The 22,364-nt window shown below is 42.0% G+C and overlaps 1 protein-coding gene across 2 annotated transcripts in view; it reads right to left on the bottom strand.

Moving 5' to 3' along the window:
• The window catches only part of ankrd11 (ankyrin repeat domain 11), a 120,464-nt gene that overhangs the window by 72,159 nt on the left and 25,941 nt on the right, over positions 1-22,364 (bottom strand). For both annotated transcript variants that reach the window (XM_049593215.1, XM_049593214.1), the window contains exon 2: positions 15,003-15,081. The gene's annotated coding sequence lies outside the window, so the exon portion shown is untranslated. The remainder of the gene's footprint in view (positions 1-15,002; positions 15,082-22,364) is intronic.

Genomic DNA, 22,364 nt, shown 5'->3' on the forward strand with positions numbered 1-22,364 from the left:
CAGAATAACTGTAGAAGCAAAATGTCAGCTCAAGGTTAAGTACGTATTTGCTCTGGCTGTTGCTCTGAATGAAGGAAAAGCTAATATATATAGTATATTAACGTATTTTTCATCTATTGTTCAGCACTTGTACAAGAACAATGTGATGGTTGGTCTTCGTGGTATTTGTCTCTCCTGGGTAAAAAGTGACAGTGAAAAGCGCAGCATTTTACCTAAAGTTAAACATTTTTCAACACTTGGCACTCACAAATACTAGAATTACTGCCCCACGGTTGTATGCCTCTGCACACCAGTCAAGTTTCTCTAACAGTTCACATCCATGTCTGAAAACATGAATGCTTCACACACATCTTCCCCCCGACAGCACAGAGGATCTAAACAATCAGCACAGTTTCTAGGCGGACACCCAAGATGAGTGTCACCCATTAAGTATGTGACCAAATGATTCCCCTTCTGTTCCTAAGATATGACGCTAAATAACAGCCAGATAAGTATTTTATGCAGAACATTATGATGTCACAGTGAAGCTGACCTTTGACCTTTTGGATATAAAATGTCATCACTTCATTATTTTATTCTATTAAGACATTAATGTGAAGTTTTGTCATAATAGCAGATGGATTCTTGAGTTTTGGCTAAACATATACTTTGTGAGGTCACACTGACATTGACCTTTGACCACAAAATTCGAATCAGTTTATTCTTCAGTCCAAGTGGACGTTTGTGTCAAATTTAAAGAAATTCCCTTAAGGTGTTCTTGAGATATCACGTTCAAGAGAATGAGACAGATGAAAGGTCAAACTGACCTCGACCTATGACCACAAAAATCTACTCAACTCATCGTTGAGTCCATGTGGACATTTGCCCCAAATTGGGAAAAAAAAACAACAACCTAGAAGTGTTCTTGAGATATCATGTTCACGGGGATAGGTTGGACGGACGGACGGACGGACAGACGGACAACCTGAAAACATAATGCCTCTGACCACGGCTATCACTCGCATGAAGGCATAAAAACGCCAAACTGACGGCACTCATTGCAGACTAAACACTTGATGCCTTGTCATGGTGCTGGTGTTTGTATCATGGTATAAAAATGTGATGCTCCCACTGCAAAGAATATAAAAAACACTTTGGTGGACACAGCCCTCTTTAAAACATCTTGAATGCATCGTCTGTTTAAATAAAATACACAGCAATACAACACTTTTGCTTACATTCAGAATGAAACCACAGTGAGAGTGAAGAAACCAGACTAAGAATCTGGCCACTTTGTTCACTACTTCAATAGGACTGAGGTTCAATACCCAGCACGAGTGAAAGGATGGAAAGGGTGTGAGGCTATCAATGCAGTGCCATTAAGTTTTGGCCAAAGGTCACAAAAGAGGCCAACTCTGTCCTGAAAGCAAAGAGGGGTGAAATAGGAAGCGTGAGCAGAGCACAGTTCTGATGATCACTATGTAAGAGCAGCAGAACACAGTCCTTCCTGGGGTGTCAGTTGGCGTCCCTATAAGACGATGATCGGAGATGGAAACCAGAGGAGGGTAAACGTAACTAGCTGACTTACAAAAATCCTGAATGCCTCTCTCAGACCAGAGGTCAGCTCTATGAAAACCCTCTCTTCCCATCCCCCACCAATGACCCTATAAAAACACCCACACTAAAGACCTGACACTTTTTTTAAACAAAAGCTGCCCCCAAACGCTCCTCCCCTTTGCCCCTTTCTCTCTCCTGCTCTCCTTCTGTTATGGTTATCTACATCTCTGAGAACAATAAGGCCGAGGCACTGGAGCCTACAGACGACTGGAGAGGGCCACAGATGTCTGCCCCCGCCACCAACCCCCATGTTACATTCAGCCCTCACTTCTGTTGGTAGACAGCAAAGGGGAGGCAGGGTGTAGTGGGTGGGTACTGGTTGTGGTGGTGGCAATGGAGGGGTGGTAGGAAGAAATGGGAAGGGGAACTAAAGCTATTGTTACCATACAGCTATAGATTACATCACTTCACTGGTCCACAGCTGCTCTCCCTTTCAAAGTGCAGAGGAGGAGAGCAGCCAGTATGTTATGAAGAGAACAGTCAGTATATTTCTGCCATCCTCAAAACCCCCAAGGATAGCTTAGTAGACAAAAACACAAAAGTAGAACAACCTGCACATCCACGCTACCATGGCAGGTACATTTTTGGATACCATATGAGGACCTTTACTACAAAGCACGCTGTGCATCTCCTCTACACTTGTTCACACAATGAGCTGCCCTCCTCATCAACAGGCAGAGTTGGTATTGATCTTCCCTCAGGGTTTTCTATTTACAGTCTGCTGGTTAGCAGGGAGAGCAGGGAGGGTGTCTTCCAGAAACTTTACTCAGCAACCATTGATTTGCAATTAAACCGGGACCCTGCATTCCCCCACCAACTCTGACTCGCAAATGCCTCAGACAGAGGGCATGCGTACACATCATAGTTTCATGGGATTTTATGTCCTCAATAGCACTGAGTGGCCAAACTGAACCAAATGGTGGCTGTTATATTTAGGGGGGGCTGAGATACTAAAAGGAAAACATATAAAAATCTTGTAAAAGTAAGAATGGACAATGATTCACACATCTAGCAAGACAGAAAACACATTTTCTGTTAGTGTCCACAAACTACTGACTGACACAAACATATACTATAATCCGTACTCACTGAACAAAGCATATTGACATCTAGTCCGAAGAAAAATTGTCAGCCTTATGAAAATTATAAGAGCTCCACAATAATTTGATTTAAAAAACTGTGCGCTTGTTTAGTTATCATCAAACTGCCCTTAGAAAGTATTAATTTGTTCGTGCAATTCAATGGACACAGGCTTTTTACCAGTATTTGTGTTGACTTTTTCCCTACTGGCAAGTGCTCAATCACTATGTTTACATGCACACTAATATTCCACTATTATTCCCAATATGACAATATTCTGAATTTGATATGGGTCATGTCATCACAGGTCATATGGGTCGTGTAAACAGCAAATTCTGTTTTCCGAATTTAGCATTTTCCTGTTAAGACATGTGGGATATGCTGATAATATCCGAGTTTAATAGCATCCCTTGTGCGTGTATACAGCTCATTCAAATATGTTTCTCGGTTGCAGTTTTCGCCGCAGTTCATGACACACAGCCTCCTGTCTGTTTATGATCGGCTCTGCGTGTTGTCATGGATACGTTGTACATAAACCAACTCAACAACAGCGTGCAAGGTCGGTGTAGAGACGCATGCCCAAAAGAAAAGCCCACATTTCTGGGTGGAGGAAGAAACACACCTATTTTTTAACATTACTAAAGATTTGGATATCAACAGGTTTTAGATATGAGCAACTATCCCAATCCCAATGACCTTTTCAGAGAGGTCGCTGAAAGAATGAAAGAAGGAGGCTGTGTTCGCCACACAGTCCAATAAGTCAACACTGGTAGAAGCAAAATGACAAGTGGCTCCAGACGATCGTTTTTCTATATTTCGACATGATAAACGACATGTTAGGGCACATTAATCGGAGTATGCAGGGCTGCATGTAAACAGTAATATGAGTGGAATATTCATTTTCTTTAGCCATGTAAACAGCTTAGGAGGAGTGTTGTTGATTTCGGAATAAGTGCAAGAAACAGAATATCTCGTGCATGTAAACGCGTGACTGTGACAAATCTCTGAATATGGAAACATTACTTTCAAACCATCTACTGAGCATGCTTGTAGGCAGGTTGACCAGGCCAGGCAATTGGCTGAGCAGCATGGTCACACTCAAACCAGCTTTGAGCGCTTGAGTACTACTGCATAATAAAAGTAATTTAAGTGTAGTGTATATAGTGATGGGAGTCTGTCTGTGGCAAAAAGGGTTTTACCATGGAACCAACTGCAATTATAGGTTCACAGGTGAAACCTCTACCACTAAAAGACAGCCAAAGCATGAAAGTAGGAGGATGAGTGGCTAAAACAGTCAGCAGACAGCCAGTGGATGTCACGGGGTGTGGTGACTCTGTATCCCAGAAAAGACAAGACATTCCCGGGACAAACAAGCAAAGTGCTGGTTTGGCCGCGAGAGCAGACAGCAGAGTGCACCAGAAGGGGAAAAGAGCTGAAGAGAGACAGCAGAGGAACAGAGCAGACCAGGAGTTCCAACATGGAGACAGGAGCCATATGTCAGCACAGTTCAATTCACAAGGGGTCTGAGAGGAAAAGTCTGCAAAGGCAAAGTCTCTCTCGCTCTCTCTCTGGTTTCTGCCTGTCGTCCTGCTTTTTCTGCTTGGTACTAGTAGCATTACATGCGCCGCCCATCCCCCCCCCCCCAAAAAAAAAAAACACGCACACACCCACTCTGCTCCGTTCCTTCTACTCTGCAGAGAGACGTGCAGGTTGGAAGAGGAGGGCCAGGAGGATGAAGTGGCGTGGGAAGGGTTAAGTCCAAACAGATCCATCTGCTTCCTCGTCTGTCCTCCTGGCTGGCTGCTGGCCCCAGCCCAGCTTTTGCACAGCCTGCAGCCTGACGCAAAGCGTAAACACATACACGCAACTGGACTGCACACATCAAAAACCACAATGCTGACAGGTTTGAGTATTTTCGCAATGCTTTTTTTTTTTAATATAAAAGTGAAAGGATTTCCAAATGGCCTTCAACTAGATACTCATGCCCCAGGCCAAAGACCTGGCCAATAAATTTAAGTGAACATCTGAGAATGTCTTTAGCATATCTCAACATTCACACTACACAAACTTAGAGCAAAAGCACCTATTATAATCAGTGGAAATATTTTAAGAGGAAATTGATCACACTATAAAATTCACATATTTCGATGTTTACATGCACTGAAATCTGTGAGTCCCCCAACAGGACAGGAAATTTTCTTTGTGATATTATACAGTGGTACTTTCTATACTTGTTAATGCCTCACTACCTAGAAGGGAGATATTTATCTTTTAAAATAGTGACTACAGCCTTAGGCGAGAGGGTAACACTGACCGCGAGAAAGCAGCCTGCGATTTGGACACAGAGTGAAAACTACAGCACGCAATTTCTCTCTAGCTAATGTTTCCATATTGACAAGCATGAATACAGATCTTATTTTTCACCTTGGCTTCCTGAACGAGCTAGCAAAACAGTATCCCCAGGTGAAGTACATCTGCTAACATCATCTTGCAGGACAAACAGCTAGTCTGCTAATCAGCTGTAGCACTTTGCAAAGCTTAACCACTTACCTAAAAATATTAAACGTACATCTAAGATGTGAACGTGTGTGGGTCACCTTTTGACATGTCCTTGGCTGGTAAGCCACAGTCACCCTGGCCAGTTTGTTTATATTGTTTCTCTATGCTGCTGCAGGCTCAACTGTCAGTCACATAAACTGGCCGGCCCACTCAAAAGCCTAGAGGCTAAAGGACTTCTGATATTCTCAAACAACATTTTCCTCAGCACAATGATTCAAGAGTACAGTTAAGGCCTTTACGGAGGTTGATGTGGACTGGACTGGACTTTAACACTTTAACATACTGACATGTTGCTTTTGGTACAACAGTGTAAGACAGCATGGGTAAATTCAAAGATTGAGCATCCCAGCTCACTTAATTAAGATGTGCTTTTACTGATAATGACCTGACATAATATACAACAACCTGCGTGCAGTGTTTATCTGTGGCAATAATGCAGGATGAATCGTCTCTGATTATAATCACACTGAATTTGAGAGTGCACGTAAACAGTGAATGTCGTACACTTGTAATTTGCTTGCCCTACTTCTCTGTGCAACTATACCACAGTGAATGACGCTACATTCAAAACTTGATGGACGTAGCAAAAGCACTATTTCAGTTAAAGGCCTTCAATGAAGTGGATATACATGCCTGGGCCCATCCATACACTGTGCACAGCCGGACAGCTGCAGGGAATCAAAGGCAAGAGCACAAAGGGAAGGGACAACAGCGTGCACTGCTGCACACACCCTCATAAGAGTATGTTGTCACTGAGAGGAGAGGTTGTCTAATGGAGGAACGCCAGCGAGGCCCATACCTGCCGAATGCTCACAGCTTTTTCGCCTTTGTATTTAAACAACACAACAACGAGACCTGCTTCTATGCAGTGTGCTGTAGTAAATTTGGGATGGTGAGGTTAACACAGTAGGACTTGTTTAGGCCACTGATGTTGAGGTGTGTGTGAGTGAATAAGAGAGAGACAGAGAGGCAGAGAGGGGCATGCAGACTTACAGTATGTCAGACAACAAGGTCAGCCCATCCCCGGAGAGGTGTTGGCTTTCTAACAGAGTACAGCTACTTGAAACCAAGGTCACTGCTCTGTGGCTGTGAGAGGGACAGGAGAGTCGGGCCAGACAGGGACAGCTTTGCCACATGGCCTATGTATAGGTTTGAGCTGATTGAGTGTGTATCCCTGTGTTTGTACGTGTGTGTGTGTGCGTGCGTGCGGGCCTTCAAATTGTTGGAATTCAGATCACTGGCAGAAAATAAATAAATAAACGAATGAATAACATACCCACGCCCATTCAGGGCAGAATTTCCTGAAACCAGATGCCTTTCTGACATAAACAAATCAGTCCATTATCACTGCCATTATGGCTAGAAACTGTAGTCGGGATCTTAGCTGCTCTCATTCAACATTTAATAGCCCTTCGCATGTTTGAGACTACCTTCCTAGAAAAAGAGTTCTATTGACTAGTGCTGTGCTCTAAAACAGCAAAAGATTAGAGCAGAGTTTCCTGTAGAAACTCAACACGATCAAACACATGGTTACGTTTAGCGATTCGAAGTAGCTGCTAATCCAGACTGAGCTCTTACACACTCATGTAGAGTCATATAGGACTCTATAAGAGTATATAAAGCTGTATGTGTCCCTTTGTTATATTATTCTGCTCTCTTTGGTCTTGATCATCAGCAAGCATCAGCAAGGCAAAGAGGGAATGATGAGAAGCTGTTAACTTTGGTAAAATTTGACTCTAGTGAACTATGTTTACAAATCTGAGTCAGCATTACCTCAGTTCCACTGTATGGTTAACTCAACTCACTTTTTGTACCAGATGCTTTTCTCAATTTCCTTTTCAAATGCACATAGTGCCCTATAAATGTAGGTGGGAATATTAGCTGATAATCATGGTGACGCAGTGTGAAACTGCGATGACATCATCTTCGAAGCGACACAGTGCTTGCTGCTCGCTCTGTCCAGCTCATGCTAGATCCATCGGCAACCAAACAGAGGCGTGTCTGCCTTTAATTTGACCACAGCATGCTTTCGTGGGCTTCCATTTTCTAAACCCTGGATTGAGTGAATCAAAAAATATGTGCTCGCTATTGCTGGTAGTGTAGTGACAATTCTCTGACTGGTCAGTGGTCTCCCGCGTATTAACTCCACCTTCTAGTATCGCCTCAGCTCGCTTGGAACGTCAACTGAGGTGGTACCACAAAGTTATCATTTACTATCCACGAATTTGGCAAATGGAAAACCAAACAAGAACGAGTCAAGCTGAGCTGTACTGTACAGTGGAAAAAAGCTATACTGTATGTGTCATTGCTTGCATGATTTTCAGTGAGATCTGAGACCCACCAAGAGCTGGAAAACATGAGTAAGATTTGTATTTGCAAACACTATCAACAACACCCAACGTTTGTATTAGTGCACAACATCCACAGGGGCTGGATGAGGGCTGTTGGATGCAGCTGGATGATGGTTATTGGATGGACAAACAAAACCAAACTATGTGAGGAGGGAGGGCTACTTCAATGTTATCTTATCCTCCCCCACCTTGGACAAGGGCCTAGCAGCTCTAAAATTAGCCGTCACATCTAAACACAGTCTTTGGTGTAGCAGCTACTCTTTGATGGGAACTTGGCTCATGGCTGATGCACTGAAAGCACACTCAAGCCCATCTCCAAATACAGAGATGAAGCCAAGATAGTATACAAATGCAAACTAGAGACACTCAGTCCTTGACTGTCTACATTTTTACATTGGATTAAGTGATACTGAAGTTGCTCACAACAACAGAAGAAACTATATATCATAGATCACCAATATTATGTGTAGGGTTGGGAAATAGCATTTTTAAAAATAATTTCAGTGGAATATTATAATGTTATTATCAAATTGTGTGAATGTTTTTTGATCAATATGACTCATGTGACTCCATGCAAATGTAATTTAAAATTAACAAAATGGGGCACACAGTAGCCCAGTTGCATAAGATGTACCCACAGCAATAATAAACATGCAGTTGCCATATTATGCTTGATATTGAAATATGTAATGATACTGACTCCAACCAAATCACCCATTCTGTATTTGAACAAAGTACAACCAACCAAAAAAACTCCAGTTCCATGACAAGATTCCTAAAAAGATAAATTAATCATGTGGGTGAGCCAAACTGCAAACAAAAAATTCACAAAAGAGCTACTGCACATATATAGAAGTGATGTTTAAGATTAATTACAAATACACGAAAAGACGGGAATGCATATGACTCAACAGGCACAACAGACGGTGACATGAAACAGGCTACTTAAAAAAAAATACAGGGTTCCAGTAGATGATGGAATAAGTAGATAGTAGAAAACACGGCAATTCATAGACCACCAACATTATAAAGCAGCAGAGAGTCTAAATCAGTCTAACCATCAGGTACAGATCCTGTTTGAGTGTGCGTGTATTAACATGTACTTAAGCTTGTGGAAAACAGTGCCTGGGAAGCAACTGTGACCTCCCAGCAAGAGCAGGAAGGGGGAAAAAAAATCTTGATGAAAGCAAACCAGCATCCTGTGCTTATGACTGCAGAGACATTACTATATTTATCTATATCTGTTTAACCACATTATTTGTATTCATATTTAGATAGCAGGTGGGTGAGTGAAATGTTTACAGTATCAAAAACTGGTGGCTATACTTTTCATCGGACACACTGCCACGAGGTTTTTGCAATAATAGATGGTTTTTATGACCCTTACATATGCATGCGTTTGAGGCTTTTGGTTCAGTATGCATGACAAACCGAGCAATACGCTGAACTATCCTACTACATTTGAAAAATGAAATATACAGCTTAAATGGTGTTTAATAATGTTTTCAAAGCCACAATAATCAACAAGGCAGCCTGCACGATGCAATAGGCAACATGCTGTCTGGGCTTCCCACCCCGAAACCAAAACATTGTACTCCAGTGAGACACATTGGGAGGCACACTATGCTAAGCTAGCTTGTTGCAAGATGGTTAGTAACACCTTTACCAAACCAGGTCTGGTGTTCAGAGCCATTTTGGTTTTGCTGTGAATTATGACGGCGATGGTGAGAGAGAGTGGGGGTTAAAACAAGCTGAGCCAAAGAACGAGCCACCGCACCGCTACAGACCCTCCAGTGGCTAACCCAACAGCATAGTAACATACATGACCTCGAGCCCGAAAGCACGATCTGCTGCGCAGCGACACACTCTTTTGCAGCTAAGCCAGCAGCATACACATGGCTGCATAGCACACACACCCTGCTAACCAAGGAACGAGGGCTACTGCACAGCTATAGCCTCTCGTTCAGCAGCTAACAATGCTTTTAATGTGAAGCTACAGCAGTAGGAAATGTTTGGTTAGCACTGGCAGTAACTTAGTAAAGCACTCTACAGATATTGGGTGCTATCAACGAATACCTTTCCTGGTAAAATGTCTGGTGAAATTAGTAACACTGGTGTTATGACGTGTTTCACAGGCCTAGCTTCGTGCCTCCGACTGTTTGACCACCCGTGACAGGCTTACAGATTTGCTAGCATGATGTCAAGAAAGTCAAGTGTATAGAATTGTTTCAAATTTACAGAGATGACCCCAAAAACTTGAGTGCCAGATATGCCAAAGGAAACCGGCATATCGCATATCTACACCGAGCTCTGCAGATCATCTGAAAATGCTAACAGCTTAGCCGTCTTACAAAGTGTTCCTTTTTCCAGCTATTATGGCTGATGTTATTGCGACCTGCATGCTAACAAAGTGGATAACTGTCAGGTCATGTCTAATATACATTTACTATGATTATAGGCAAGCCAATAAATATGTCTTACAAATTTAAATTGCAATCAGAGGAAACAAACATGTTTGCCTCTGCTCGTACTCCAGACAGCAAGTGTCCTCTGGTGCTGAGTTACTTTCCTTCTTTGTCATTTCACTAATCTAGTCCTTTGTCATCTCTCAGCAGCAAAATTCCCAGCTCCTCAGAGGGAAACATACCGAAATAAAGTGCAAGCCTTGGATTCAATGCTGCAAGATGTTGTACATAAAGCTGCTGCTATTTATCTTTTTCACTCTCACGCCTACGACTTACTTCTACTCACTCAGAGTGCTAACTGGTCTGAACCTCCATTACACAGAGCACACCGGCCTCCCACTCCCGCCATGCTAACAGTGGCAGACTGCCAGGTGGGGAAGAGTATGTATGTGTGTGTGTGTGTGTGTGTGTGTGTGTGGTCGAAATGCACGGGACAATGGCACAAAAACCTGAAATTGCAGTATACACACAAACCATCTCATAACCTGTCAACCTTAAGAAATTTGACACAGGGCTTTAACACTCCTCAAATGAACTCTAACCCTCTGAGTCACCACCAGCCGCGATGATGTGGAGCCACTGGGCAGGCAGTAATGCACAGTGCTGCATTCCCTTGCTTCCCATCTCCCTGAAACTGTACGACCTATGGCAGACCTCAAATTCCTCGGCCTAAGATGTGAGCTCCCTCCCATTCAGCTTGCTATTAGCGTATTTCTCCGCACTCTACGCCACAGTGCCTCGCCTGTTCCCTGCAAACAGACTCCTTCTATACGGCATCAGTGTGCAGCCTGCCTAAGGGGGAGGAGGAGGAGCAGCAGAGGGGAGGAAGAAGGGAAGGCTGGGAAAACAAAGCCTCTATAGTCGTCTCTCCAGCCGGGCCAGGCCGAGCCGCACTAGCGGGGGCGAGTTATGTAATGTGACTGGCAGGGCCCACTTCCCTGTTCAGAGCTGCTGCACACACTAATCCCCACTGAGGAACAAGCCCTGCTTTGGAGGAAGAGGAGGAGATAGAAGGGGAGCTGTGAGGGAACCGGTGGAGAAGGTGTGATTACAAGAATTTCAGCCTTTCATCTGCACCAAATTGAACACCTTCCCTCTCAGCTCCTCTGCTAAAAGATAACAGTCAAAAATGATATCCGCACTGCTGACGGCTGGCTATAGCATGGAAAGCAGACACCAGTCTCACCAGACGATTTGTTACAGGTAAATTAAAGGTGGTTATAGTTCACACGTGGCCTAAACCTTTAACAGATTTGTATAATAATTCTACGGGCTAAATATGGTCGTCACATCTGCAGTGTTGATTTCATACTGGGGACTCAATAAAGCAACCGGTGAAGACACTCATGTCTGGTGTGGTCGGACTTTATTCAGTCATGTTATAAAAACATAATGCTTATTATGCAACAACTTAAGTACTACAATCTTATTCAAGCGTCTCTGCAATAGAGAACACAGAATTTTATGTGTGAAAGGGCCTCTAGACACCACTAATGTCTACTACATTAGTATACTGTAGTGGCTCTATATTCACACGTTCATACCGAGACAGCGCATTGTCAAACGCACATGAAACCAAGATAGGGAGGAGGTAGACAGATATGAGGCATGAACTTAATGATGCTGAGAGGAAGTGACACCAAGACAGACCATAGTCAAAGAGAAACACACAGAGAGAAGAAAAGGACAAGTGATTACGAGGCACCCAAGTCAGATCTGCTAACCATGGAGACCAGGTAGAGGATTTAAAGCAGTTAAAAATAAAAGTCTGATTCTGATTTACTTAGCTGCTTGTCTGGAAACCATGTGACTGGCATCACATGAGGAGAGGGAGGAGGAGAGTGGCAGAGGGTTTGTGTGTATATGTGTGTGTGTGTGTGTGTGTGTGTGTGTGTGTCCAGCCCCCATAGGCACACACGCACACAGCAAGTACTCCACTCCTGGCACCATAATAAGCTTTGTGATCAGTTTCCTTGGTTTCCACTGACAGTAAGCAGATATAGGCAGCTCGGAGAGGTAAACAGTAGCAGCTCTTTCTGGTGCACAGCCACAGGCACACAGACACAAGAGAGTCGGGTGGGAGGAGGGTAAGAGAGTCAGAGACGGAGGGAGAGAAAGATGAATTTGTGCAGAAGAAGAGGGGGATGAGCCAGTGTTGCAGCTGTTGTTTAGAGCTCTGTATAAATAAATAAATAAATAAATAAACAGATTTTCCTGTTAATTTCTTCCATCCTATTTTGATGAGACAATATAGATTTTTATGATCCTGTGATCAATCTATACATTTGTCCCTTTTCTCAATAAACATCTATGCTAAATGTTGTGTGTAGGCAGTGTTTACTTGTTGTAAGTGGAAAAGTGCAAAAATGTCTGTTGTGGAAATACAGTTGTGCACAAAAATGCTAATTTAAGTTAAAACGCAACATAGATGATATCTGGCAATAGTAGCTGCCTCAAGTCACAACAGTCACGAAAAATGTGACCTGAATAGTTGCAGTCTGTGCAGATCTGCCACAGTTTCCAGAAGTGACGTCACTTGTGACTCTCAAATCGAGAAATCACATCTACAAGAGGGATAGACTGAAGAAAAATACTGCACACTTATCTGAGCTTGGTTTGTTTGTTAAAGATTTCTCTGGCTACTAGATGTCAAGCTGTGGAAGTCACTTAACAGTCTGTGGGTTGTCCATGCTGGGTAGCTAACTCTAGCTAGCCAGCTGTCTACAAATATCAGGCTGACCTCTTATCAGTGGAAATAGTGGAACACATGCAAAATATGTCTGTGCATGAATGATGACGCCCTTGCATGTGGTTAGCCATAACCCTGTACCGAGTACTATCAGAATGACACCAGTCAAACAATGCAAGCATTCGATCCTTCTTGCGCCGCTGGTCTGACTCCAGACCGCCCTGACTCCTAGCTGGATCAGCAAACTTCCAGTTGCTACCGTTTCTGGAGCTTCTCACCTCAGTTAGTCAGTTAAACAGCAGCAGCCACTAACATCCAACACAGAGCCATTAAATGGTCCCAACAAACTCACACATACACCGAAATAGCTCGACTCTGTCGTTAACCCGTTGATAACAGTTAGATGATGTTTGCATCACTGTTTGCATTGTACTTTGCTTAAGCAGCACTACACCCTCCTTTTTGTGGTATTTAAATGTCCCATTAAAGTGGGTCTGCATTCACAATCTAGAGTTAGGGATTGACATGAACATTCATCTCTTCAGATACTCATTCACATTTTTTAGGGTTTTAATGTTAATGCTTGTTTGTTTTTGTAGAAATATATATATATATATATATATATATATATATATATATATATATATATATATATATATATATAGTATTTGCCATACATTGGTTTATTTGACAGCCCGCCACAATATCAACACTGACCGCCACACATTAATTTTCACCTTTTTTTAAGATTATTTTTTCAGCGTTTTGCCTTTATTAGACAGGACAGACCCAGAGTGAAAGAGGGAGAGAGAGGGGGGACGACATGCAGCGATGGGCCTTCCCGCGGCTGCTGCGGCAAGGATAAAGCCTTTGTACATGGGGTGTACGCTCCACTAGGTGAGCTAGTGGGCACCCTGATTTTCTATTTAAAAAAATAAAATAAAATGGGTCACATTTAATTTAATTGTAGATCAGGAGAGCTAGAGAGACAGTAAGTGAGAGCTACCTGTTAGTCTCACAGGGCTAATGTTGCCTAGCGGTTATTAAGGAACTTGTTGACAAAGTTGAGTCGTTTCAGTGTTGTGAGTTTGTTAGGACTGACAACATCTTGTTGTCAAGTGCTAGACACTTCTGCTGTGTTTGCTTGACTTAACCCCCCCACCCGCCACCACCCCACCCCAGCCAAAGCTTTGCATATTCACCGTTTACTACCACTAAAGCTCCAGAGCCTAAAATAAGAGGTATTCTGGACAGCTTCATCTATAATTTTGCATAATCAGGACTTTCAAATCAGCGCTATAGTCACATTAACTAACGAGAAGATATATTTGTGCGTGTGCACCGCATGTGTGAGTGAGACACAGAGAGGGTAATGGAGGGCTTTAGTCGGACACATGCTAGTTCTGCACTACAGAAGCTGTGACCTACTTTTCACAGTCTCCAACACACATACACACACCCACATACAGACACACAGCCTCTGACAGTCTCTGACAAAGGGACAGGAAAGCAGAGGTTAGGCATGCACTAAGCCCCATTCTTAATACATGCATTCCAGTGGATAGAGCTCAATGCTGCTGCGCTTTCAGCCTGCCTGTTGGTACAAGCAACTCCTGCACACACAGTCTCCTGCATGACTAACAATAAAGGGTAGAGCCTGATGCTTGGAGTATGTAAGCACACATGTATACAAGTACATCCAAGCACGGATAGTCTTTCTTTACTCTGGGTTACAACTTAAAACAAACAAGAAAAACACCACACAAAACTGGTTGGTTGGTTAAACAACAGGAACCCGAGTTGCCTGATGTTTTGTTATTGCAATGATGTCATTTACGAAGCTAAAGAAACTACAAATGCAAGACAAAGTAAAGGTCTTCACGTGTCCCATGGCTGACACTAACATAAACTCTATTTTACGAAGTATTACGGCTTCAGAGGAGCTACTACTCCTCAAATGGTAAAGTTGTGTATGCTCCAAAATGTATACAGATGAAGGATGATAAAAAGAAAGTGGTGCAAATGTGACGTTTATATCTTGTGTTACTGCGTTCACAAGAATACCAACACACACACACACACACACACACACACACACACACACCATATGTACTATGACGCCAGCACAAACCGAAAGGCCAAAAAAACACCTTTTAAAAAAACAAGTGCTTCACTAATAGCATTTTAATGAAAGCTGCTTTGAAAGGACAGAGCATCAGAGTGATGGGTATATTTCTAATAAGATATTATTTGTCAACATACCGATTCCATGGCTGTGGGAGAATGTCAGTGGGCTAAAATCCAACGAGAAAAACACCTGCCGTCTTGAGTCCACAGAATCCTGAAAAACAAGATGAAAACAAGACCAAGCATTAATTACAAGGACAGCGCATGCAGTTTCACATTCCTTGCGACGGATGGGTATTGGGGTGGATGCGGAGGGTCATGTTTCTCTTCTCAGGATCAGTTCATCCACAGTTCTCTGGCAAATTGAGAAAGGCCTTTGGAAGAAGAGGATACAGAAGAACTGACGTGCAGTAAGGCATTTGGTCCCCTTTTCGTTCACTCAACCCAACAATGGGCACTCCAAACCTTGGCTTTATTTAATATAACCCAGCTCTATGTGGTCATGATGTACCTGAACTACATATACAGGTTATGTTTACCATATTCGTGGGCTGATTTTTGGCTTACGCTGTACCTACTAATAACCGCCTATAGTAATGTAAACAATTCAAAACAGTCTTTTTTTGTTGCAGAGCATGAGAGCACATGATAAATGGTACCAGATGTACATTCTGTATATACAAAATAGATTCAACGCAGCCCTAATGAACAGCATATATTTTGTGGTGTGTTGCCAAGAGATGGAAACGCATACATTTATGAAACCAACAAGAGGATTAGTAAGGAACAGCTCACAGCTACAGGTATGACTGTATATCTGCTGAGGTCCATTTGTGTCGGTGTAACTGTAAAATTATGCTTTCGTTGCTAGTCCTCAGTTGATTTGGAAAGCTTATGCAAGTTCCATAAATATGTCAACAACTGACACTTTGCACCAAATGCTTTTTCAGTTGGTTTCGTACTGAATCTATCATACAAAAATCTGATTTCAGTGTCACTTTGAATTAATAAATGGCTCAGAATTTTGTGTTGAAAAGTGCAGCTAAATGCTTCTGTTGTAATGTTCATTGCACCACCACAGTAGTCAGCAAGTTAACCTACTTTCATGTCTACTGAACTAAGAAAAAGTGGCAAAGCATCCCATATCTGGAAACTTTTACTTTTTGAAACAACAATTCACTCATTTTTCTAGCACAAAGCCTCTGAACTAGAAAGTAAAGATCAAAAAATTAATGAAACGGCATGATGACATTTCTGGGACGTGACATCATGGCCAGGAATGCAATTAACAGATTTAGTGAGAAGTTCATAAGTTTGAGTTTCTCATAGCTTAAATGTAAGCCAAAGTTTTATTACAGAAAAAGAGCTTAAATCCAGGGATGTACCAATGACTTTTTCATCACCCAATACTGACTTAGATACCCAAGCTTCAGCCCCTTTCACACACATGCACTGCAAATCTGAATTTATGTAGACATTACCCGCAGGAGCTGTGTGAGAGAACCCAAATGTCCGAAATCAGTTGGATCAGACATTTAACGGATTTACCCTGCTAGCTCCCTAATTTAAAGCCTGTGTAATGTCCGACTGAACAGTTGCGCCTAGCACAAAATCTCAAGAAAACAAACTTCTGAATGTGAAGAAGGAGGGTCATTTACACGATGACGGCAATGGAAATGTCAGACTGGAGAGATGATGAGATTCAAAAACATCTGTTGGCGAGGGCAGAAACCAGAATCTTCGGACAGATTCAAAAAATGGCAAGACTGTTGTTTATGACCAAATTACGACCCGGCTATGTGACCGCGTCATGTCCTTCCTCCTGCGTGCTCTACCCAGGTGCCACCTCTCGCATAAACCAGAGTATTTCAAGTAGGTGAGAAGGCTTCTAAAATAAACAATCTCCTGTTGTGTGCTACATGTGTGAAGGGGAAAATCCGGACAAAGTCTGGACCTGTTTTTCTGGAGTTTATATGAGGAAATGGCTTTAGGATACCTTGCCATTTCCCCCAAATTTAAAGTCTGTAAACCTATCTGTGACTGCTTATTATTGTTATAAAATGTGTACGATAATGCAAGGCTGTAACTATGTAAGCATCGACTTTTCACACTAGTAAAGATGTTTGCGCACCATCATCCTTTTTAAGCTTCTACAATTCTAATGATTGTGTTAAGAAGGTTTATGCAAATATATTGTCAACAGACAATCATCACTTATAATCATCACTTATAATATTTAATTTACATTTACATATTATATACTGTGTCATCATGTTTGACAGATTGTAAAAGTAGCACATATACAAAGGACTCCCTAAGTCGAGGAACTGACTCAGTAATGTTAGTTATACAGCAAGGTTACTCAACATTTTCTGACATTAACCACCAGATAAAACCACCAGACTGCATCAGCAAATCTCTGGGTGTATTATGTTTGGTTGCTCTCTGAACATTTTCATATCTAGTCTGCAATAAGCAGCCAAATGGAGCACAAGAAAAACAAACCTAACCAGCTAAAGCTCAGTGTCCAGTTCAACTCATGTTCCTAACCTTTCTAGCTGGTCGCCCTTCCCCCAGTTCCCTGCCAACTATGAGGACAAGGGTTTATCAGGATTTGGGAGGCAGGACATGGGGGTGTATTTAACAGAGGCCCAGTGCTGGGCTAAACTGGTGACATTCCAGTGATTACGGGGACTCCCCCTCAATGTGAACCCACATTTGCTCCATCAAACTGGCTTTAAATCATCACAGGGGGGGACTGAGGACCAACAGTCAGTTGCAACTAGCTGTCAAATTTAAAAAGATTAAAAAAGACAGTACTTACAAATAACTGGGAATTTCAGAAGTCTACATAAATATGTGTGTGTACATGTTTATTATATGTAAGTTTCTTTACATCTCTGCTACAAGATAATATCAAAAGCGACCTGTGTGGAGGGTTTTACAGGATAGAGTACAAAGGCTGATAGTACAGGCAGGGTGGCAGGTGCGTACGCGGGACAGGATTAAGGCCAGACCTCACTGGGATGGCCTAAGTGGAAAGGAGGATGATGGTTAGATGCGTATTTGTGTTTGTACTGGAGTGGAACCTGCGGGGCTTTCCCAGCGGGAAGCACAGGATTGACGGATTGTAATAATCCAGCCAGGAAGCAGAACACTACCCTCCCAACAGAGTTTTGGATACAGACAATCCCCCTTGATGATCACCTACAGAAACTGCCAAGAGACACAGTTTTAACCAAGAACTGAATGCTATAAAAAGCCTGGCTACACCAGAGAGCATATCACTGAAAGCCAATCGAGAAACTTTTGGTCAACCAAGGTTAGTCTCTTAATTATAGCATGTGCTAACACAAAGACACAAACCATGGAGCTGAAAAAGGAAAAATAACAACAGTCAGTATTTACTGTACAAAGAACATTTCTACGATGACAACTGTCAGAAAGAGAAAGGGGGGAGCTGTTCTAAGTAAGAAAACTGATCACCTATACTTTATTTCAGTGACAATTTCACAGGTCTTCAAAGCCTCATACAAGTTGCTAATGGCTTAATACTTCATTTAAAACGTTAATATTTTTTTATTAGAGAAAATGACGAAAGGTTCTGTTTAATCTCTCTAAGTTTTCCTCCTACAACAGAACCACACACTCACTTGCCAGTTTTCCATTTTACTTTACAAAACCTTACATGGCAATATACATCACACTTCAGAAAGCACTCTTCCTCATGGGAACAAGAAGACTACATACAGGACACAATCCTCTGCCCACAAGAACTAAGATGCTGTGAATAACACTACCGATAGCCGAAGTACAGGACAAAACATCAGGAGCCAGTTGCACCAGCTCTTTGCGAGACCAAACTCAGCCTGTTTAAAATGAACGTGTTTACCAAGTTTGCAACGTCACAACTGGGGGGCTGTGTCTGAAAATTTCTGCAGCTTTATGAATCTGGCAACACAACATTTAGTCTGACTGCGAGGGTGAGAAAGGAGCCAGGGTTTGAACATCTCCCTGAAGTGCTCTCTTTTCATTCTTTACACAACACTTTGCGTGTGTACAACTAAGTGCATCACTATGAATGCCTTCCAACAGAAACTGTCTAAAAAAATGTGTGCCTGTATTGAAGTGCCTTGACACACCAAGCCGAGAGTCGGCTGTTGGTCAATGTCTGGCCATCAGTAAGCATCTGTCGCCCTAGTTTTGTAGGTGTGTCCCATACCACTGGCACGAGTTGGCCCTTGTCGGCCCTTGTCAGATGCAGTTTGACCGATTCAGCATCGGACCCAGCAGAACCCGTCGGTGGGAGAAATTACTCTTATTGGCAGTTCAGCTCAGTGCACGAGAAAAGAAATGGAAGTGAGGAAAACAAACAAAAAGTCAAGAGGATGTGAGACCCAAACAAACTTGTTACGCTAGGTTGTGTAGGTAATGTGCTAACTGGGGAACTAGCATCTTGAATCCGTCCTGTCGGTCTTCCGGTTTCCCTTTTCCAATAGCGAATACAAACTACTTCTGCCTGCTGGTATGGAGAGTTATTTGCTCCCACACTAAGACCCAGGCAATGTAAGGTAAGAGAAGAGTCTGCCTTTGTCACCATTAATTCTGCAATGTCACTTTGGTGTGTCTCAACCTTAATATCACGTCTCCCCCTCCCTATGATGGCCTGCTTTTTATTCCACATCTGGGAGTGGCCATTCAGAACAACTATACACAAATGCACCTTCTGACAATGTAAATCAAGCATTACCTGACCCTTTTATGAAAGGATGTCCCGATCATGTCTTTTTTTTTTTTGCCTCCTATCCCAATCCACGCCATTTAATATCGAGTATCTGTCCATACCGAATACCAATCGGATACTTTTATTTTCCTTGATAATACAGCTGCACAGTGCAAACTTAAAGTACTTTAAAGTTATTAATACCAATACAGTAGATAGGTTTGATAATTAATTGGCTATGGAATGCACTGAGAAAAAAAAACCATGCAGATTGATGCACAGATTGCATTAATAAAATTATAGCTGCATTTTTAGGCAATTCTGAGCAACAAGCAGAAGAATTGGAAGACATTTAGGAATTTAGCAACACAATCTGCCTTTTGCATCAGCTGAGGCTTGAACTCACAACCTCTGAGACTAAGAATCAATTTCTATCTCACCGAGCTAATTAGTCAGTGACAATTCATGTGTAGCTTCACAAACTGACTAAGCCAGATGTGCAGGTTTAGCAGCCGTCCATGCATGGAAAAGCAGATTTCAAACCACTGTAAAAAATTCAGTTATCGAAACAAAAATCTGAAAATACAGCATGGAGATGTTGGTAATTTGTTTGTAACAATGATTGATTTGCTCCATAAGTGAAAAATTGATGTTTAAAATTGCCATTTTTACATTGACTCCAATTGTTCACATTAGAGCAAAATTCAAAATGCTGTCAAAAATTCAGTTTTTGAGATAAAATTCTGAAATTTGCCACACATCATCTACCATGACTCTAGAATTTTTGTCATTTTTTCATGAACATTGAAGATCTATTTAGCAAGAATTTGCAAGTATATTACAGTACCGTGTACCGTCAAACATTTTGATGCACTGGAGGCTCAATTTTTGATAAATCAAAAATCTGAGAAACATAGTTTTTGTAGGACAGTCTGAAGATGCTCTGTAGCAAGTTTGGTGTCAATTGAGCAAAAATTGTGGTAGGAGACAGGTTTAAGAAGTTTTACAGTTTTTGGAAAAAAAAAAAAAAAAACAGAGTGATGAACTTCATATTTTTTAATAGGTTTAAGTGTACAAGAGTTTCTTTAGTATTGGGGCTACAGTTTGATGAAAGTTATGAAGTTGTAGTACATATGGTTGATTTGCTATGAACTTGTTATGAACGCTTGCTGTAGCGCCACCATCAGGACTATTGCCTTGAGTTTACAGCTGAGGATATCTGGCATGAGACTGGACCTTTGTGCAAAGTTTGGTGAGTTTTCACCCATGGGAAGTATGATTTCCTCAGAAGAAGAAGAAAGAAGCAGAAGAAGAATACCTAAGATTACAAGCGTCCTGGCAGCTTAGCTGCCCGGACCCTAATTACTTGTATTGGCTCTTTGCTCACGTTTGCTCCAGTCCTGAGTGTCTGCAGTGAAGCATGAACTATGTAGCCTATGATAAAAAGCAAACTACAAGATACTCTCTCACAGTGAGCTGAACTGAGAGAGTACACATAAATTAATAAAAAGTTTAATTACATATATAGTCTTACACTGCATTTTGCTGTCCCTTATTGCGTGTGGTGTTTTGCTGCACGTAGTGCTCAGCTCTCACTCTTACACAGTGTTGATTAAGGCTGCACTCATTGCGTCGCTGTGCACGAAAGCTTTGCCTGTGTGACAGCTGACACAAAACAAAGAATCGTATCGGACTCTATGTAGCTTTATACAGCCGGTCCCTATCATTAAAGATTGTCATGATAAGCCCCAGTACAGATCTTTGAGATCAGATTGGGGCTTTTATCCCAAGAATGTAATCTTTGTATTTATTCAAATAGTAAAGATCTTACTGTCAAACATCCCAGTAGTTAAATTACCTTTCTACAAAATGCACACATATAAACTGAAAAATCACTACAGCACTGTTTGCCTCTTGGCATGCAAATTTCTGTTGCGCCCATCAGCATTAATGGTGGAACCAAAGCTGTGTTAAGGAAGAAATTTCCATCCAACCCAATATGCTCACAGGGTTGGAGTGGTTGAGCAATTGGTAGCATTGAAGGGCTCCTTAGTAACGGTTGCTTCCTATCTAATTAGCTTTGACTAAACTACACCAGGAGAGAATGAGAGGACGACACATATGTGTGGCACGCACACAAAAACTGCTGACAGGCCACATTTACACAAAACATCAATTACATCCTCAATCAGACCAGTCATTATAAAAGACGAAAAATGCATGTGCGGGTGGGCGCGAACTGACATGTGTTTTAAATATAAACTTTACAAGCTATGTAATATTTGTGCATGAGACTATGCAGTGTAGCTGATGAAAAGTTTAGAGGTGAAAGGTCTAACTCCTACCCAGAGTTGAGCTTCACTTAACCTAGTCTTGTGTCAAAAACGCTGCCTCCACACTACGTGGAGCTGAGGCCAAACATTCAGCATTATCATGCATAATTACAACAAATTCTAGTTCTGCATCACCATGACAACATGTCTGCATATTTAATTCTTTTGCATGTTTACTGGACATGTCCTTGTCATCTAACAGTTGAAATATCAGCAGTGCATTTCGGTGTGCTTCAATAAGCTTAAAACAATAGGACAGGGAGACTGCTGGTTTCATGTGCATGACCAGTGGTGATACATGAGGTTTGTGTGTGTGCACACGCATGTGTGCAAAAGAGGCAGACCTCCCCCGGGTACAGTAGGATTAAGGAGGAGACAGGGGCTCCAATACTGGCTTTGGGACACAGGAATCTTTTGTCCTGCTTCTCTGTCATTTGGCAT

The sequence above is a fragment of the Epinephelus fuscoguttatus genome, linkage group LG2, assembly GCF_011397635.1.
Source record: "Epinephelus fuscoguttatus linkage group LG2, E.fuscoguttatus.final_Chr_v1".
NCBI lineage: Eukaryota > Metazoa > Chordata > Actinopteri > Perciformes > Serranidae > Epinephelus > Epinephelus fuscoguttatus.